Below are 21,733 nucleotides of genomic sequence, written 5' to 3'. Positions count from 1 at the left end.
TTCCATTTGATTTCAGCGTTTTCGGGGAGATACGAGAGAACACCGGCCCTGTCCTGCTCCGTGGTCTGTTCTAGAAAGAGTCTCGTAGTGTTTCTCAGAGAGAGAGATTTTAACTCGAAAGCCTTACGTTCTACAACACATTAGTCAACTTTACCTTTCTTTATTTGGGGTTTAGAGGGTTTATTCTAAAGTTGACTTCTATAAACACAGCAACTGTCAGCTCATGCTGCAGCTTCAACCCCAGGGCCTCTGCACTACCAGACACGCCCTCTACATGCAGCCAGACATCACAACTAGTTTGTCAAACGGACTATGAAGAGGGGACTATGCTACTTGATAGCCATTCTAGACAGTCATGTTATTACTTTTCAGGCTGTGTAAGGCTACAGGAGGTTAGCCTAGAGAGCTGGGCTATGATGAGGGAGGTTAGCTTACAGAGCTGGGCTATGATGAGGGAGGTTAGCTTACAGAGCTGGGCTATGATGAGGGAGGTTAGCCTACAGAGCTGGGCTATGATGAGGGAGGTTAGCCTACAGAGCTGGGCTATGTTGAGGGAGGTTAGCCTACAGAGCTGGGCTATGATGAGGGAGGTTAGCCTACAGAGCTGGGCTATGATGAGGGAGGTTAGCCTACAGAGCTGGGCTATGTTGAGGGAGGTTAGCCTACAGAGCTGGGCTATGATGAGGGAGGTTAACCTACAGAGCTGGGCTATGATGAGGGAGGTTAGTTTACAGAGCTGGGCTATGATGAGGGAGGTTAGCCTACAGAGCTGGGCTATGTTGAGGGAGGTTAGCCTACAGAGCTGGGCTATGATGAGGGAGGTTAGCCTACAGAGCTGGGCTATGATGAGGGAGGTTAGCCTACAGAGCTGGGCTATGATGAGGGAGGTTAGCCTACAGAGCTGGGCTATGTTGAGGGAGGTTAGCCTACAGAGCTGGGCTATGATGAGGGAGGTTAGCCTACAGAGCTGGGCTATGATGAGGGAGGTTAGCCTACAGAGCTGGGCTATGTTGAGGGAGGTTAGCCTACAGAGCTGGGCTATGATGAGGGAGGTTAACCTACAGAGCTGGGCTATGATGAGGGAGGTTAGTTTACAGAGCTGGGCTATGATGAGGGAGGTTAGCCTACAGAGCTGGGCTATGTTGAGGGAGGTTAGCCTACAGAGCTGGGCTATGATGAGGGAGGTTAGCCTACAGAGCTGGGCTATGATGAGGGAGGTTAGCCTACAGAGCTGGGCTATGATGAGGGAGGTTAGCCTACAGAGCTGGGCTATGTTGAGGGAGGTTAGCCTACAGAGCTGGGCTATAATGAGGGAGGTTAACCTACAGAGCTGGACTGAGGGAGGTCTGTTTTTCTTACCTGAAATGTGGGCCTAAATCTGTTTTAAGCAGAGAGTAATTCTACATTCCCGAGGTGGAATAACATGTTATTCTTCTGTAGTCTGTATTGTGGCCCCAGGCAGGACTATGGCAGGATGTGAAATTACTGGGGATTAGAGTTTGTCCCAATTCTCAGGATAATCCACTGGTCTCATGGCCTGAAAGCTCTGATTTGCTTCCCAAATGGAACACTATTTACTTTATAGTGGAATACTGTTGACCAGGGCCCGTGGGGGGTGTAGCCTGACCAGGGCCCGTGGGGGGGTGGAGCCTGACCAGGGCCCCGTGGGGGGTGGAGCCTGACCAGGGCCCGTGGGGGGTGTAGCCTGACCAGGGCCCGTGGGGGGTGTAGCCTGACCAGGGCCCCGTGGGGGGTGTAGCCTGACCAGGGCCCCGTGGGGGGTGTAGCCTGACCAGGGCCCGTGGGGGGTGTAGCCTGACCAGGGCCCGTGGGGGGTGGAGCCTGACCAGGGCCCCGTGGGGGGTGGAGTCTGACCAGGGCCCGTGGGGGGGTGGAGCCTGACCAGTGCCCGTGGGGGGTGGAGCCTGACCAGGGCCCGTGGGGGGTGGAGCCTGACCATGGCCCGTGGGGGGTGGGGCCTGACCAGGGCCCGTGGGGGGTGGAGCCTGACCAGGGCCCGTGGGGGGGTGGAGCCTGACCAGGGCCCCGTGGGGGGGTGGTGTCTGACCAGGGCCCCGTGGGGGGTGGAGTCTGACCAGGGCCCGTGGGGGGGTGGAGTCTGACCAGGGCCCGTGGGGGGGTGGAGTCTGACCAGGGCCCGTGGGGGGGTGGAGCCTGACCAGGGCCCGTGCGGGGTGGAGCTTGACCAGGGCCCGTGGGGGGTGGAGCCTGACCAGGGCCCCATGGGGGGGTGGAGCCTGACCAGGGCCCGTGGGGGGTGGAGCCTGACCAGGGCCCGTGGGGGGGTGGAGCCTGACCAGGGCCCGTGGGGGGTGGAGCCTGACCAGGGCCCGTGGGCGGTGGAGCCTGACCAGGGCCCGTGGGGGGTGGAGCCTGACCAGGGCCCTGTGGGGGGGTGGAGCCTGACCAGGGCCCGTTGGGGGTGGAGCCTGACCAGGGCCCGTGGGGGGTGGAGCCTGACCAGGGCCCGTGGGGGGTGGAGCCTGACCAGGGCCCGTTGGGGGTGGAGCCTGACCAGGGCCCCGTGGGGGGGTGGAGCCTGACCAGGGCCCGTGGGGGGTGGAGCCTGACCAGGGCCCGTGGGGGGTGTAGCCTGACCAGGGCCCCGTGGGGGGGTGGAGCCTGACCAGGGCCCGTGCGGGGTGGAGCCTGACCAGGGCCCGTGGGGGGTGGAGCCTGACCAGGGCCCCATGGGGGGGTGGAGCCTGAGAAGGGCCTGTGGGGGGTGGAGCCTGACCAGGGCCCGTGGGGGGTGGAGCCTGACCAGGGCCCATGGGGGGTGGAGCCTGACCAGGGCCTGTGGGGGGTGGAGCCTGACTGGGGCCTGACTGACTGACAGTAATATTGTCACCTCCCATTCAGTTCTTTGTGCTCAGGCCTGTCATATCAGCTGTCCACTGTTTGAGGAGTTTTGGTCACTAATTTAGGAGACCATTCGTTATGAAAAGCTGACGTCTTGTATTTGACATGTCATTGACTAAACACTGATGGACCTCAAGATAAACATGTCGACAAACCTGTTATACAGTGGTCAGTTAGACTGGTAGACCTTTAATACAGTGGTCAGTTAGACTGGTAGACCTTTAATACAGTGGTCAGTTAGACTGGTAGACCTTTAACACAGTGGTCAGTTAGGCTGGTAGACCTTTAATACAGTGGTCAGTTAGACTGGTAGACCTTTAATACAGCGGTCAGTTAGACTGGTAGACCTTTAATACAGTGGTCAGTTAGACTGGTAGACCTTTAATACAGTGGTCAGTTAGACTGGTAGACCTTTAATACAGTGGTCAGTTAGACTGGTAGACCTTTAATACAGTGGTCAGTTAGACTGGTAGACCTTTAACACAGTGGTCAGTTAGACTGGTAGACCTTTAATACAGTGGTCAGTTAGACTGGTAGACCTTTAACACAGTGGTCAGTTAGGCTGGTAGACCTTTAATACAGTGGTCAGTTAGGCTGGTAGACCTTTAATACAGCGGTCAGTTAGACTGGTAGACCTTTAACACAGTGGTCAGTTAGACTGGTAGACCTTTAATACAGTGGTCAGTTAGACTGGTAGACCTTTAATACAGTGGTCAGTTAGACTGGTAGACCTTTAATACAGTGGTCAGTTAGACTGGTAGACCTTTAATACAGTGGTCAGTTAGACTGGTAGACCTTTAATACAGTGGTCAGTTAGACTGGTAGACCTTTAATACAGTGGTCAGTTAGACTGGTAGACCTTTAATACAGTGGTCAGTTAGACTGGTAGACCTTTAATACAGTGGTCAGTTAGACTGGTAGACCTTTAACACAGTGGTCAGTTAGGCTGGTAGACCTTTAATACAGTGGTCAGTTAGACTGGTAGACAAACCTTTAATACAGCGGTCAGTTAGACTGGTAGACAAACCTTTAATACAGCGGTCAGTTAGACTGGTAGACCTTTAACACAGTGGTCAGTTAGACTGGTAGACCTTTAACACAGTGGTCAGTTAGACTGGTAGACCTTTAACACAGTGGTCAGTTAGGCTGGTAGACCTTTAATACAGTGGTCAGTTAGACTGGTAGACAAACCTTTAATACAGCGGTCAGTTAGACTGGTAGACCTTTAATACAGTGGTCAGTTAGACTGGTAGACCTTTAATACAGTGGTCAGTTAGACTGGTAGACCTTTAATACAGTGGTCAGTTAGGCTGGTAGACCTTTAATACAGTGGTCAGTTAGGCTGGTAGACCTTTAATACAGTGGTCAGTTAGACTAGTAGACCTTTAACACAGTGGTCAGTTAGACTGGTAGACCTTTAATACAGTGGTCAGTTAGACTGGTAGACCTTTAATACAGTGGTCAGTTAGACTGGTAGACCTTTAATACAGTGGTCAGTTAGACTGGTAGACCTTTAATACAGTGGTCAGTTAGACTGGTAGACCTTTAATACAGTGGTCAGTTAGACTGGTAGACCTTTAATACAGTGGTCAGTTAGACTGGTAGACCTTTAACACAGTGGTCAGTTAGACTGGTAGACCTTTAATACAGTGGTCAGTTAGACTGGTAGACCTTTAACACAGTGGTCAGTTAGACTGGTAGACCTTTAACACAGTGGTCAGTTAGACTGGTAGACAGGCTAGTAGCAGTGTCCCTTTCTGCATAGGTTAACATATGCTAGAAGTCCATAGGAAGGATATCTGAATGATGATGGGAAACCTCTCTCTTTCTCGTCCCTTCAGTCTGTCCGTCCTTGTAAACAACATAGCATGTGTAGGCTGTACCATTTACCATAATTGAAGATGAAATGTAGTCTGGGACCAGATCTGTTTGTGCTCATTGTGATTGGGAGTCCCATAGGGCTGCGCACAATTGGCCCAGCGTCGTCCGGGTTTGGCCCGGGGTAGGCCGTCATTGTAAATAAGAATGTGTTAACTAGTTAAATAAAGATGAAATGTCATGTTTGGCATGCCAATCAGTGACAGACTGGCATTCGGGCCACATTAAATGGCAGGAGAGGATAATCCTAAAGATTTTGATGAGAGGGCAGTTGTCATTGTTGTGCGTAGTTGTAGTGACGACCCGGGCCTGCCTCATACTATTAGGTAATATATGTTGTAGTGACGACCCGGGCCTGCCTCATACTATTAGGTGATGTACGTTGTAGTGACGACCCGGGCCTGCCTCATACTATTAGGTGATGTACGTTGTAGTGACGACCCGGGCCTGCCTCATACTATTAGGTAATATACGTTGTAGTGACGACCCGGGCCTGCCTCATACTATTAGGTGATGTACGTTGTAGTGACGACCCGGGCCTGCCTCGTACTATTAGGTAATATATGTTGTAGTGACGACCCGGGCCTGCCTCATACTATTAGGTAATATACGTTGTAGTGACGACCCGGGCCTGCCTCATACTATTAGGTAATATACGTTGTAGTGACGACCTGGGCCTGCCTCATACTATTAGGTGATGTACGTTGTAGTGACGACCCGGGCCTGCCTCATGCTATTAGGTGATGTACGTTGTAGTGACGACCCGGGCCTGCCTCATGCTATTAGGTGATGTACGTTGTAGTGACGACCCGGGCCTGCCTCATGCTATTAGGTGATGTATGTTGTAGTGATGACCTGGGCCTGCCTCATGCTATTAGGTGATGTACGTTGTAGTGACGACCCGGGCCTGCCTCATGCTATTAGGTGATGTACGTTGTAGTGACGACCCGGGCCTGCCTCATACTATTAGGTGATGTACGTTGTAGTGACGACCCGGGCCTGCCTCATACTATTAGGTAATATACGTTGTAGTGACGACCCGGGCCTGCCTCATGCTATTAGGTGATGTACGTTGTAGTGACGACCCGGGCCTGCCTCATGCTATTAGGTGATGTACGTTGTAGTGACGACCCGGGCCTGCCTCATACTATTAGGTGATGTACGTTGTAGTGACGACCCGGGCCTGCCTCATACTATTAGGTAATATACGTTGTAGTGACGACCCGGGCCTGCCTCATACTATTAGGTAATATACGTTGTAGTGACGACCCGGGCCTGCCTCATGCTATTAGGTAATATACGTTGTAGTGACGACCCGGGCCTGTCTCATGCTATTAGGTAATATACGTTGTAGTGACGACCCGGGCCTGCCTCATGCTATTAGGTAATATACGTTGTAGTGACGACCCGGGCCTGCCTCATGCTATTAGGTAATATACGTTGTAGTGACGACCCGGGCCTGCCTCATACTATTAGGTAATGTACGTTGTAGTGACGACCCGGGCCTGCCTCATGCTATTAGGTAATATACGTTGTAGTGACGACCCGGGCCTGCCTCATACTATTAGGTGATGTACGTTGTAGTGACGACCCGGGCCTGCCTCATAATATTAGGTGATGTACGTTGTAGTGACGACCCGGGCCTGCCTCATACTATTAGGTAATGTACGTTGTAGTGACGACCCGGGCCTGCCTCATGCTATTAGGTAATATATGTTGTAGTGACGACCCGGGCCTGTCTCATACTATTAGGTGATGTACGTTGTAGTGACGACCCGGGCCTGCCTCATACTATTAGGTGATATACGTTGTAGTGACGACCCGGGCCTGCCTCATACTATTAGGTAATGTACGTTGTAGTGACGACCCGGGCCTGCCTCGTGCTATTAGGTAATATACGTTGTAGTGGGAAGTATGTGTGCAATGTGTTCGACGGAGTCTACAACCCCCACGCTACACGGATATGGTTTTTAGTCGTATTCGCTTGCTAGCTTAACATCAGAGTGCGCTTCTGAACACTGTATGCTGGAAAAACTTGGTTTGTTATTTTTAACTAAAACATAACCAATCTTTGTTAATCATAAATACCGAACGTGTTTTTGCATGGATTCCGCATCGCGGTTAACTTTTACCAGCTAGGACCACTCTCTCTTGTCCCGGAATCTCGCTCCACGGTGGATGGAAAGTGTTTTTTTCTCTCTGGAAAAGTTCGGCAAAAAGCTGGCTTTAGGCTAAAAACAAACTGCTAACTGCTAGCCTCCGGGCCCAAACCCACCTGTCTCTCATGGCTTTGCTCACCCCTGGATGTACCACCTGCCAGTACCTGAGCCAGAGAGTCGCTGAGCTGGAGGGGAGAGTATCTGTCTTGCGCCAGATCAAGGAGGACGAAGAACTCCTGGACTCCATGGTTATACAAACCACCTCCAAAATCGACGACGTCACCTGCCCCTGGCTCGGCACCTCCACTTCTGGGGAGCCTGTAACTGAGAAACTCCATTCGGTTCACTTAAATGAACCATGGCCCAGACTAGGAGCTAAACCGAAGGGCCTGGTCTGTTCCACCCCTTCTACTCCGCCTCAGGATGCCTGGATTGCTGTCCGGGGAGGAAAGCACTCCAGGAAACGGAATCCATCAAATGTTTCGGAGGTGCTACAATTGGGGAGGAGATTCAAGGTCCTGGAAGACCTGGAAGTGCATTCCAATCATACTGTACAGGGTCCCTCCGCTTCATCTCTACTGCTGCCATCTCACTCTCAGGTGGAAGTGCCCAAGCACACTCATCTGCGCTCCTTGCCTGCCACTAGGTCGTCAGTCTCAGCTGCTAGCCCCCCTCAACCTGCTAGGAGGCAGATCACCCGGGAGAGGCCCCGTCATTTACCCAATAAACCCATCTGTAGTCCTTCCGTTCTCGTGGTGGGTTCATCCATGGTCCGAAACGTTTCAATCCGGAAAGCTGAGACCTTCTGCTACCCTGGCGCTAGGATCTCTGACCTAGATTCCATGCTACCGCTACTTATTAGCAAGCACTCCGCCGCTTCAACTGTCATTGTCCATGTTGGGTCAAATGACATTAAACTCCAGCAGTCAGAGAAACTGAGAGACGATTTTAAAACATTGATAAATATGCTGCTGGAATCTGGGAAGCAGTGTGTTGTTTCCGGTCCATTTCCATCCCCACGCTACACGGATATGGTTTTTAGTCGTATTCGCCAATTACACACCTGGCTTAAGGGATACTGCTGCACGATGGGAATTCCTTTTGTGGATAACTTTGCAGCTTTTACAGACCGACCAGGTCTATTTCTTCGGGACAATTTACATCTTAACAGGTATGGCTCCAGCATCCTCTCCACCAACATGTCTCTTACTCTTGCCTCATGTAGAGCCTTTGATACCTGACGTTGTGTATTCTCGGGGGTTGACTTTTGGGATTGTACGCTCCCCTATCAGACTATGTTCAATGCTCCTCCCAGTTTCATTAATTAGTTCCTCAATTGCAAATATGGAACAAACTACAGTTAACAACCTTTCTGCAATTCCTAGATTATTGTCCAATCACCGTATTGCGAATACTACTCACATGCAGAGAGGTATTGTTAGTAGTAATCTTGTCCTCATAAAATTGAGCTCTGTCAATAGCTCGAAAATGGTTTATTGCTCATCCAGTGCAGCTTCAGGTGCTACCTTGGATACTCCATCTGATATGAATTCCCGTAGCAATGGTATTGGAATAATTCATTTGAATGCTAGAAGCCTGATCCAAAAGTTGGACTTTATTGAAATTTTGGTCTCACAATCAAATGTTGACGTTCTGATTGTATCTGAATCGTGGCTGTGTGATTCTGTGCCAGATTCAGATGTTCAGTTGATTGGATACAATATTTATAGAACTGATAGAGTTGGTAGAGGTGGTGGTATTGCGATTTATGTTAAATGCTGCTTAAATGTTTCTGTGTCCATATCAACCTCTGTCTCAAAGCAATATGAATGTCTAGTTTTAAACGTGGTACTTGGTAATAATGCTCATTTAACTCTAGCAGGGGTATATCGCCCCCCCTCAGCTCCTCCTTGTACTCTATGCAAATTATCTGATATACTGTCTAATTATGCAAACTCTGAATTACTGATTTTGGGAGATTTTAACCTGGATTGGCTCTCACCAGTATCCGATAAATTAAAAGGCATTTGTACTGAGCTAAATCTAACTCAGCTGATAACTAAACCAACCCGTCCCAACTTTAAGAACCCAGTAAAATCCACTCTACTAGACATTATTCTAACAAATACCCCCCATAAATACACAGCCAGTGGGGTTTTTGCAAATGATATCAGTGACCACTGCCCTATTGCTTGTATTAGAGATACCAGGCTGAAACACTCTGATCCCTGTATAATCTCTAAGAGAAATTATAAACATTTCTCACAGCAAGCTTTTATCCTTGACTTATATCACTCTGAGCTTTTATCCACTTGCTGCTTTCTGGACCCGGTTTTAGCCCTTGCTTTTTTCTCTTCTATTGTTACCTCTATGTCTGATAAACATGCCCCGCTTAAGAATCACAGAGTAAGAAACCGAACCAGTTCTTGGTTCTCTCCTGAATTGTCAGGTCTTTTCCTGCAAAATAATCGGGCCTGGGCCTTGGCGAGGAAAACAGGTACTCCAGCTGATTGGCTGTTTTTTAGGCAATTGAGAAATAAATGTACTGCAGCTGTCAAAAAGGCAAAATCAAATTACTTCCTTAATGCTATGACAGATTCTGCAGGAGATCCTGCAAAATTCTGGAAAACCGTTAATTCACTGAAACGGGGGAATTCTGCTGTTTCTCTTCCTAAGCAAATTACCTCAGACTTCTGTATTCTAACTGAAAAAAATGATATTTGTGATGCTTTTAATAAGCATTTCATCTCTGCTGTTTTTTTATTTGAAAGGAAAAGTGGACTTTGTGGTACTGGCCAGTTAGTTGATTTTTCGTCTTGCTTTTCAACCGTTACTCTGAAAAATGGTAACCCTGTTTTTAGTTTCCAGAAAATAACTGAAGCAGAGGTTCTAATTGCCCTGTGTGCCATTGATACTAAGAAATCCTTAGGCGCTGACAATTTAGACCCGTACTTACTTAAGTGTGCTGCACCTATTTTTGCTGGTTCAGTAACACACATTTTTAATCTAACATTAAGCACAGGAAATATCCCTAAGGTGTGGAAAGCAGCTTTTGTTCTGCCATTACATAAGGGAGGTGACGGTAGTGATTTGGATAACTATCGACCCATCTCTAGGCTCCCTTGTCTGGTAAAGATTCTAGAATCTATAGTCAACAAACAGTTACAGTCTTTTCTTTCTGCTAACAGTATTCTTAGTACCAATCAATCTGGTTTTAGATCTAAACACAGTACCACATCGGCCACTATGCTTGTTGTAAATGATATTGCAAATGCCTTAGACGATAGAAAGCACTGTGCTGCGTTGTTTGTAGATTTGTCAAAAGCTTTTGACACTGTAGACCATGCTATCCTTTTGAGTAAGCTGTCATCTATAGGACTGGGCACTGATGCCTGCCGATGGTTTTATGACTATCTTAAAGATAGAACTCAAGCCGTCATGGTCGATGGGGTCAAGTCTGACCCCTTACAGTTACTTAAAGGGGTCCCTCAGGGTTCAATAATTGGCCCACTATTGTTCTCACTTTATATAAACAACATTGGTGATGATGTCAGATATTGTAAATTCCATTTATATGCAGATGACACAGTGATGTACTCTATTGCTCCAACAGCGGACCAAGCTTTAATGCAGTTGGAGTCTGATTTTAGGATACTACAGGGGTCTCTTTTACAGCTTAAACTTGTTTTAAACGCTAAGAAAACAAATGTCATGTTTTTTTCTAGGTCTAAACTCTCAGTTAGAAACACGTTTGTAATCACTAGCTTGGATGGTACTCAAATCAATAAGGTCTCTGCATATAAATACTTAGGGGTATGGTTAGATGATAGGCTTTCTTTTAAAAAACATGTTACTGAATTGGGAAAAAAGCTCAAATTCAAGATAGGATTCCTTTACAGAAACAGGGCTTGTCTGTCCTCTGTAAATAGGAAAAAAATTGTGCAGGATACTTTTATGTCCGTTTGTTATGCTGGTGAATGAGGACCCAAAAGCGACGTAATAGAAACAGAGTCTTTATTCCAGTATCAAACAAACAATGATTCTCCTGGATATATCAAAGGTAAATCCAAAACAGGAAACTGAAATCCTCTCGTCAGTAGAGAGGAACGACTGGAGACGCGACCACAGACTGCAGGTCGCTTCAGGAAGGCACAGGCCGTAGCTGACATAGACACCTGCTCACACGCAGCATCTGAAGAAGGCAAAAACACGACAGGGCGGAACAAGGACACAGGACAGCAAACATCAAACAAGAATCCGACAAGGACAGAAGCGGAAAACAGAGGGAGAAATAGGGACTCTAATCAGAGGGCAAAATAGGGGACAGGTGTGAAAGAGTAAATGAGGTCGTTAGGAGAATGAGAAACAGCTGGGAGCAGGAACGGAACGATAGAGAGAGAGAGCGGGAGAGGGAGAGAGGGAGGAGGAGAGAGAGAGAGAGAAAGAGGGAAAGAACCTAATAAGACCAGCAGAGGGAAGCACAGGGACAAGACATGATGATCAAAGACAAAACATGACACCGTTTTAGATTATGGTGATATTATCTATATGCATGCATCGGCAAACACATTAAAACCATTGGATGCTATTTACCATTGTGCACTCAGATTTATCACGGGGATAGTTACAGAACTCATCACTGTATCCTATATCAACATGTGGGTTGGGTCTCTCTATCTGTGAGGCGAGAGCAACATGCTCTCTTGTTTATTTATAAAGCACTTCTTTTAAAACTACCTCCATATATATCATCATTAATTTCCACAAGATGTACTAATTTTAAAACCAGATCACAGATCTGGATTACATTAGAGACTCCTGCGGTCTCCACAGAGTTGGGTAGGACTGCCTTCAGTTCCTTTGCACCTTATTCATGGAACAAACTGCAGATCCAACTTAAGTTAGACACTCTGGTGTCCCTTGCCCATTTTAAAATGCTTATGGAGGATCAATATGATGTTGTCTGTGATTGTTTCTGTTGAATTGTGTATGTTTTGAAATGTTCTTGTCTGTATGTCTAAAACTGTACATGTCAACATGTTTACACAGGGCACAGCCGTAAAAGAGATCCAGGTCTCAGTCTGTTTTCCCTGTTAAAAGAAAAAAAGAAAAAAAAGTGACGACCCGGGCCTGCCTCATACTATTAGGTGATGTACGTTGTAGTGACGACCCGGGCCTGCCTCATACTATTAGGTAATATACGTTGTAGTGACGACCCGGGCCTGCCTCATACTATTAGGTAATATACGTTGTAGTGACGACCCGGGCCTGCCTCGTACTATTAGGTAATATACGTTGTAGTGACGACCCGGGCCTGCCTCATACTATTAGGTAATATACGTTGTAGTGACGACCCGGGCCTGCCTCATACTATTAGGTAATATACGTTGTAGTGACGACCCGGGCCTGCCTCATACTATTAGGTGATGTACGTTGTAGTGACGACCCGGGCCTGCCTCATACTATTAGGTGATGTATTAGGTAATATACGTTGTAGTGACGACCCGGGCCTGCCTCATACTATTAGGTAATATACGTTGTAGTGACGACCCGGGCCTGCCTCGTGCTATTAGGTGATATAAAATGCATTCGGGAAGTATTCAGACCCCTTTTCCCTTTCTCACATTTTGTTGTTGTTACAGCCTGAATTGTAAAAATCCTCAATCTAACAATACCCAATAACGACAAAGTAAAACAGGTTTTTAGAAAGATTAGCAAATTTGATGTGAGGTTTAAAATGTTTTTTACATTTTTAAAAATAAGTATTCAGACCCTTTGCTATGAGACTCAAAATTGAGCTCAGGTACATCCTGTTTCCATTGATCATCCTTGAGATGTTTCTACAACTTGATTGGAGTCCACCTGTGGTAAATTAAATTGATTGGACATGATTTGGAAAGGCAAACACCTGTCTATATAAGGTCCTACAGTTGACAGTGCATCTCAGAGTAAATACCAAGCCAATTGTCCGTAGAGCTCTGAGACAGGATTGTGTCGAGCGACACATCTGGGGAAGGATACTAAAACATTTCTGCATCATTGAAGGTCCCCAAGAACAGTGGCCTCCGTCATTCTTAAATGGGATAAGTTTGGAACCACCAAGACTTTGTCTAGAGCTGGCCGTCCGGCCAAACTGAGCAATCGGGGAGAAGGGCCTTGGTCAGGGAGGTGACCAAGAACCCGATGGTCACTCTGACAGAGCTCTAGAGTTCCTCTGTGAAGATGGGAGAACCTTCCAGAAGGACAACCATCTCTGCAGCACTCCATCAATCAGTCCTTTATGGTAGAGTGGCCAGACGGAAGCCACTCCTCAGTAAAAGGTACTTGACAGCCCGCTTGGAGTTTTCCATAAGGCACCTAAAGACTCTCAGACCATGAGAAACAAGATTTTCTGGCCTGATGAAAGCAAGATTGAACTCTTTGTCCTGAATGCCAAGCGTTACATCTGGAGGACACATGGCACCATCCCTACGGTGAAGCATGGTGGTGGCAGCATCATGCTGTGGGGATGTTTTTCAGCGACAGGGACTGGGAGACTAGTCAGGCTTGAGGCAAAGATGAACCGAGCAAAGTACAGAGAGATCCTTGATGAAAACCTGCTCCAGAGCGCTCAGGACCTCAGACTGGGGTGAAGGTTCACCTTCCAACAGGACAACGACCCTAAGCACACAGCCAAGGCAACACAGGAGTGTCTTCGGGTCAAGTCTCTGAATGTCCTTGAGTGGCCCAGCCAGAGCCCGGACTTGAACCCGATCAGACATCTCTGGAGAGACCTGAAAATAGCTGTGCAGCGACGCTCCCCATCCAACCCGACAGTGCTTGAGAGGATCTGCAGAGAAGAATGGGAGAAACTCCCCAAATACAGGTGTGCCAAGCTTGTAGCGTCATACCCAAGAAGACCTGAGGCTGTAATCGCTGCCAAAGGTGCTTCAACAAAGTACTGAGTAAAGGGTCTGAATACTTATGTAAATGTGATATTTCATTTTTTTGGGACTGTTAACAAAAAAATATATATATATTTTTTTTTTATATTGACCCCTTTTTCGTGGTATCCAATTGGTAGTTACAGTTTTGTCTCATCGCTGCAACTCCCGTACGAACTCTGGAGAGGCGAAGGTCGAGAGCAGGCGTCCTCCGAAACACTCCAACCACTGCTTCTTGACACAATGCCCGCTTAACCCGGAAGCCAGCCGCACCAATGTGATGGAGGAAACACCGTACACCTGGCGACCGTGTCAGCGTGCGATGCACCCGGCCCGCCACAGGAGTCGCTAGTGCGTAATGGGACAAGGACATCCCTGCCTGCCAAACCCTCCCCTGACCTGTACGACGCTGGGCCAATTGTGTGCCGCCCCATGTGTCTCCCGGTCGCGAACCCACAATCTCTAGTGGCACAGCTACCACTGCGATGCAGTGTCTTACCACTGCGATGCAGTGTCTTACCACTGCGATGCAGTGACCACTGCACCACTCGGGAGGCCCCCAAATTTGTTATACATTTGCAAAGATTTCTAAAACAATTTTTGCTTTGTCATTATGGGGTATTGTGATGTCATTATGGGGTATTGTGATGTCATTATGGGGTATTGTGTGTAGATTGCTGACGATATTTATTTATTTAATCGATTTTAGAATAAGGCTGTAACGTAACAAAATCTGGAAAGGTCAAGGGGTCTGAATACTTTCTGAATGTGCTGTATATTCTAGCCGTGAGTGTGTTCATTCATATAGATTGATGGTGCGTATTGCAGGGAATGATGACCGAGGCGTGCCTGGACTCAGCTCTGCCAAAGACCTGTCACTTAACTATTTCTGATATTTATAAAGCCCTTACAGAGGAGGAGGGGCTTAATGTTGGCATAGCTCAGCCTCTGTTGGACACTGGGACATACTGTGTATTCCACAACCAGGAAACCAGGGCACTGGGACATACTGTGTATTCCAGTCATCCATCTCTATCCATCTCTAGCCATCTCTAGTCATCCATCTCTAGTCATCCATCTCTAGCCATCTCTAGTCATCCATCTCTAGCCATCTCTAGTCATCCATCTCTAGCCATCTCTAGTCAGCCATCTCTAGCCATCTCTAGTCAGCCATCTCTAGCCATCTCTAGTCAGCCATCTCTAGTCATCCATCTCTATTCAGCTCTAGTCATCCATCTCTAGTCATCCATCTCTAGTCATCCATCTCAAGCCATCTCTAGTCATCCATCTCTAGTCATCCATCTCTAGTCATCCATCTCTAGTCATCCATCTCTAGCCATCTCTAGTCATCCATCTCTAGCCATCTCTAGTCATCCATCTCCATCCATCTCTAGTCATCCATCTCTAGCCATCTCTAGTCATCCATCTCATCCATCTCTAGTCATCCATCTCTATCCATCTCTAGTCATCCACCTCTAGCCATCTCTAGTCATCCATCTCTAGCCATCTCTAGTCATCCACCTCTCATCTCTAGTCATCCATCCCTAGTCATCCACCTCTATCCATCTCTAGTCATCCATCTCTATCCATTTCTAGTCATCCATCTCTATTCAGCTCTAGTCATCCATCTCTATCCATCTCTAGTCATCCATCTCATCCATCTCTAGTCATCCATCTCTATCCATCTCTAGTCATCCATCTCTAGCCATCTCTAGTCATCCATCTCAAGCCATCTCTAGTCATCCATCTCTATCCATCTCTAGTCATCCACCTCTAGCCATCTCTAGTCATCCATCTCTATTCAGCTCTAGTCATCCATCTCTAGTCATCCATCTCTATCCATCTCTAGTCATCCATCTAGAATGAGGGAGGAGGAGGATGTGGTAGATGGTTTATAGAATGACAGGGAGCAGGAGGATGTTGTAGATGGTTTATAGAATGAGGGAGGAGGAGGAGGATGTTGTAGATGGTTTATAGAATGAGGGAGGAGGAGGAGGATGTTGTAGATGGTTTATAGAATGAGGGAGGAGGAGGAGGATGTTGTAGATGGTTTATAGAATGAGAGGGAGGAGGAGGATGTTGTAGATGGTTTATAGAATGAGAGGGAGGAGGAGGATGTGGTAGATGGTTTATAGAATGAGGGAGGAGGAGGAGGATGTTGTAGATGGTTTATAGAATGAGAGGGAGGAGGAGGATGTGGTAGATGGTTTATAGAATGAGGGAGGAGTAGGAGGATGTTGTAGATGGTTTATAGAATGAGGGAGGAGGAGGAGGATGTTGTAGATGGTTTATAGAATGAGGGAGGAGGATGTTGTAGATGGTTTATAGAATGAGGGAGGAGGATGTTGTAGATGGTTTATAGAATGAGGGAGGAGTAGGAGGATGTTGTAGATGGTTTATAGAATGAGGGAGGAGGAGGAGGATGTTGTAGATGGTTTATAGAATGAGGGAGGAGGAGGAGGATGTTGTAGATGGTTTATAGAATGAGGGCGGAGGATGTTGTAGATGGTTTATAGAATGAGGGAGGAGGATGTTGTAGATGGTTTATAGAATGAGGGAGGAGGATGTTGTAGATGGTTTATAGAATGAGGGAGGAGGATGTTGTAGATGGTTTATAGAATGAGGGAGGAGGAGGATGTTGTAAATGGTTTATAGAATGAGGGAGGAGGAGTAGGAGGAGGATGTTGTAGATGGTTTAGAGAATGAGAGGGAGGAGGATGTTGTAAATGGTTTATAGAATGAGGGAGGAGGAGGATGTGGTAGATGGATTATAGAATGAGAGGGAGGATGAGGATGTTGTAGATGGTTAATAGAATGAGGGAGGAGGAGGATGTTGTAAATGGTTTATAGAATGAGGGAGGAGGATGTGGTAGATGGTTTATAGAATGAGAGGGAGGAGGAGGATGTTGTAAATGGTTTATAGAATGAGGGAGGAGGATGTGGTAGATGGTTTATAGAATGAGAGGGAGGAGGAGGATGTTGTAGATGGTTTATAGAATGAGGGAGGAGGATGTTGTAGATGGTTTATAGAATGAGGGAGGAGGAGGATGAGGATGTGGTAGATGGTTTATAGAATGAGGGAGGAGGAGGATGTAGTAGATGGTTTATAGAATGAGGGAGGAGGAGGATGTGGTAGATGGTTTATAGAATGAGGGAGGAGGATGTTGTAGATGGTTTATAGAATGAGGGAGGAGGAGGATGTAGTAGATGGTTTATAGAATGAGGGAGGAGGAGGATGTGGTAGATGGTTTATAGAATGAGGGAGGAGGATGTTGTAGATGGTTTATAGAATGAGAGGGAGGAGGAGGATGGTGTAGATGGTTTATAGAATGAGGGAGGAGGAGGATGTTGTAGATGGTTTATAGAATGAGAGGGAGGAGGATGTTGTAGATGTACGTGCTATATGCATCATGCAGAACAGAACGATGCATCTTCATAGTGCAGGTTGAGGTCGAGAGAGTTATGTAGTTTATTAATCAATCCTGTCTGTCTGTCCTCCATTTCTAAACTGCTAAACAACATGAACTAGCCTTTGCAATTAACTAGCCTGTCTTTTGAAAGAGTTAACCGCTAGTCCACTCCATGACATAATATAACTAACTATATTGTGAGTGGTGAGCAGTAGTTATTTTTTTTATTTTTTTTTACCTTTATTTAACTAGGCAAGTCAGCGAAGAACAAATTCTTATTTATAATGATGGCCTACACCGGCCAAACCCGGACGACGCTGGGCCAATTGTGCGGCACCCTATGGGATTCCCAGTCACGGCCGGCTGGGATACAGCCTGGATAGTAGTGGGGGAGGGGCTCTCATCACATCCAGATGTGGAATGTGTTTCTCCTCCCATTGTGGTTTCTGACTTTACAGCCTGTCCCGTTGAGGAGGCTGTAGTTTACAGCCTGTCCCGCTGAGGAGGCTGTAGTTTACAGCCTGTCCCGCTGAGGAGGCTGTAGTTTACAGCCTGTCCCGCTGAGGAGGCTGTAGTTTACAGCCTGTCCCGCTGAGGAGGCTGTAGTTTACAGCCTGTCCCGCTGAGGAGGCTGTAGTTTACAGCCTGTCCCGCTGAGGAGGCTGTAGTTTACAGCCTGTCCCGCTGAGGAGGCTGTAGTTTACAGCCTGTCCCGCTGAGGAGGCTGTAGTTTACAGCCTGTCCCGCTGAGGAGGCTGTAGTTTACAGCCTGTCCCGCTGAGGAGGCTGTAGTTTACGGCCTGTCCCGCTGAGGAGGCTGTAGTTTACGGCCTGTCCCGCTGAGGAGGCTGTAGTTTACGGCCTGTCCCGCTGAGGAGGCTGTAATTTACGGCCTGTCCCGCTGAGGAGGCTGTAGTTTACGGCCTGTCCCGCTGAGGAGGCTGTAGTTTACGGCCTGTCCCGCTGAGGAGGCTGTAGTTTACGGCCTGTCCCGCTGAGGAGGCTGTAGTTTACGGCCTGTCCCGCTGAGGAGGCTGTAGTTTACGGCCTGTCCCGCTGAGGAGGCTGTAGTTTACGGCCTGTCCCGCTGAGGAGGCTGAAGTTTACGGCCTGTCCCGCTGAGGAGGCTGTAGTTTACGGCCTGTCCCGCTGAGGAGGCTGTAGTTTACGGCCTGTCCCGCTGAGGAGGCTGTAGTTTACGGCCTGTCCCGCTGAGGAGGCTGTAGTTTACGGCCTGTCCCGCTGAGGAGGCTGTAGTTTACGGCCTGTCCCGCTGAGGAGGCTGTAGTTTACGGCCTGTCCCGCTGAGGAGGCTGAAGTTAACGGCCTGTCCCGCTGAGAAAGCTGTAGTTTACGGCCTGTCCCGCTGAGGACTCTGGTCAACACGGTGGGAACTATACTGTAAAGGACTCTGGTCAACAGTAGGGCACTATACTGTAAAGGACTCTGGTCAACAGTAGGGCACTATACTGTAAAGGACTCTGGTCAACAGTAGGGCACTATACTGTAAAGGACTCTGGTCAACAGTAGGGCACTATACTGTAAAGGACTGGTCAACAGTAGGGCACTATACTGTAAAGGACTCTGGTTAACAGTAGGGCACTATACTGTAAAGGACTCTGGTTAACAGTAGGGCACTATACTGTAAAGGACTCTGGTTAACAGTAGGGCACTATACTGTAAAGGACTGGTCAACAGTAGGGCACTATACTGTAAAGGACTGGTCAACAGTAGGGCACTATACTGTATAGGACTCTGGTCGACAGTAGGGCACTATACTGTAAAGGACTGGTCAACAGTAGGGTACTATACTGTATAGGACTCTGGTTAACAGTAGGGTCCTATACTGTAAAGGACTCTGGTTAACAGTAGGGCACTATACTGTAAAGGACTGGTCAACAGTAGGGCACTATACTGTACAGGACTCTGGTTAACAGTAGGGCATTATACTGTATAGGACTCTGGTCAACAGTAGGGCACTATACTGTAAAGGACTCTGGTCAACAGTAGGGTACTATACTGTAAAGGACTCTGGTCAACAGTAGGGTACTATACTGTAAAGGACTGGTCAACAGTAGGGTACTATACTGTATAGGACTCTGGTCAACAGTAGGGCACTATACTGTATAGGACTCTGGTCAACAGTAGGGCACTATACTGTATAGGGCTCTGGTCAACAGTAGGGCACTATACTGTAAAGGACTCTGGTTAACAGTAGGGCACTATACTGTAAAGGACTCTGGTCAACAGTAGGGTACTATACTGTAAAGGACTCTGGTCAACAGTAGGGCACTATACTGTAAAGGACTCTGGTTAACAGTAGGGCACTATACTGTAAAGGACTCTGGTCAACAGTAGGGCACTATACTGTAAATGACTGGTCAACAGTAGGGCACTATACTGTAAAGGACTGGTCAACAGTAGGGCACTATACTGTAAAGGACTCTGGTCAACAGTAGGGCACTATACTGTATAGGACTCTGGTCAACAGTAGGGCACTATACTGTAAAGGACTCTGGTCAACAGTAGGGCACTATACTGTAAAGGACTGGTCAACAGTAGGGCACTATACTGTAAAGGACTCTGGTCAACAGTAGGGTACTATACTGTAAAGGACTGGTCAACAGTAGGGCACTATACTGTAAAGGACTCTGGTCAACAGTAGGGTACTATACTGTAAAGGACTGGTCAACAGTAGGGCACTATACTGTATAGGACTCTGGTCAACAGTAGGGCACTATACTGTAAAGGACTCTGGTCAACAGTAGGGCACTATACTGTAAAGGACTCTGGTCAACAGTAGGGTACTATACTGTAAAGGACTGGTCAACAGTAGGGCACTATACTGTAAAGGACTCTGGTCAACAGTAGGGTACTATACTGTAAAGGACTGGTTAACAGTAGGGCACTATACTGTATAGGACTCTGGTCAACAGTAGGGCACTATACTGTAAAGGACTCTGGTCAACAGTAGGGCACTATACTGTAAAGGACTGGTCAACAGTAAGGCACTATACTGTAAAGGACTCTGGTCAACAGTAGGGCACTATACTGTAAAGGACTCTGGTCAACAGTAGGGCACTATACTGTAAAGGACTCTGGTCAACAGTAGGGCACTATACTGTAAAGGACTGGTCAACAGTAGGGTACTATACTGTAAAGGACTCTGGTCAACAGTAGGGTACTATACTGTAAAGGACTCTGGTCAACAGTAGGGCACTATACTGTAAAGGACTGGTCAACAGTAGGGCACTATACTGTAAAGGACTCTGGTCAACAGTAGGGTACTATACTGTAAAGGACTCTGGTCAACAGTAGGGCACTATACTGTAAAGGACTGGTCAACAGTAGGGCACTATACTGTAAAGGACTCTGGTCAACAGTAGGGCACTATACTTTATAGGACTCTGGTCAACAGTAGGGCACTATACTGTAAAGGACTCTGGTCAACAGTAGGGCACTATACTGTAAAGGACTGGTCAACAGTAGGGTACTATACTGTAAAGGACTCTGGTCAACAGTAGGGTACTATACTGTAAAGGACTCTGGTCAATAGTAGGACACTATACTGTAAAGGACTGGTCAACAGTAGGGCACTATACTGTAAAGGACTCTGGTCAACAGTAGGGTACTATACTGTAAAGGACTCTGGTCAACAGTAGGTTACTATACTGTAAAGGACTCTGGTCAACAGTAGGGCACTATACTGTAAAGGACTGGTCAACAGTAGGGCACTATACTGTAAAGGACTCTGGTCAATAGTAGGACACTATACTGTAAAGGACTGGTTAACAGTAGGGCACTATACTGTAAAGGACTGGTCAACAGTAGGGCACTATACTGTAAAGGACTCTGGTCAATAGTAGGACACTATACTGTAAAGGACTGGTTAACAGTAGGGCACTATACTGTAAAGGACTCTGGTCAATAGTAGGGCACTATACTGTAAAGGACTGGTCAACAGTAGGGCACTACACTGTAAAGGACTCTGGTCAACAGTAGGGCACTATACTGTAAAGGACTGGTCAACAGTAGGGTACTATACTGTATAGGACTCTGGTCAACAGTAGGGCACTATACTGTAAAGGACTTTGGTCAACAGTAGGGCACTATACTGTAAAGGACTGGTCAACAGTAGGGCACTATACTGTAAAGGACTGGTCAACAGTAGGGCACTATACTGTAAAGGACTCTGGTCAACAGTAGGGCACTATACTGTAAAGGACTCTGGTCAACAGTAGGGTACTATACTGTAAAGGACTCTGGTTAACAGTAGGGTACTATACTGTAAAGGACTCTGGTCAATAGTAGGACACTATACTGTATAGGACTCTGGTCAACAGTAGGGCACTATACTGTATAGGACTCTGGTTAACAGTAGGGCACTATACTGTAAAGGACTCTGGTCAATAGTAGGACACTATACTGTAAAGGACTCTGGTCAACAGTAGGGCACTATACTGTAAAGGACTCTGGTCAA

At 47.3% G+C, this 21,733-nt stretch overlaps 1 protein-coding gene across 4 annotated transcripts in view; it reads left to right on the top strand.

Annotated features, from left to right (window-relative positions):
* Positions 1 to 21,733, top strand: part of LOC139554040 (rab11 family-interacting protein 5-like) — an 88,448-nt gene that overhangs the window by 739 nt on the left and 65,976 nt on the right. The window lies entirely within an intron of this gene.

The sequence above is a fragment of the Salvelinus alpinus genome, chromosome 25 (assembly GCF_045679555.1).
Source record: "Salvelinus alpinus chromosome 25, SLU_Salpinus.1, whole genome shotgun sequence".
NCBI lineage: Eukaryota > Metazoa > Chordata > Actinopteri > Salmoniformes > Salmonidae > Salvelinus > Salvelinus alpinus.
The sequence above is the reverse complement of the archived record's forward strand: the minus strand, read 5'-3'. Positions and strand labels throughout refer to the sequence as shown.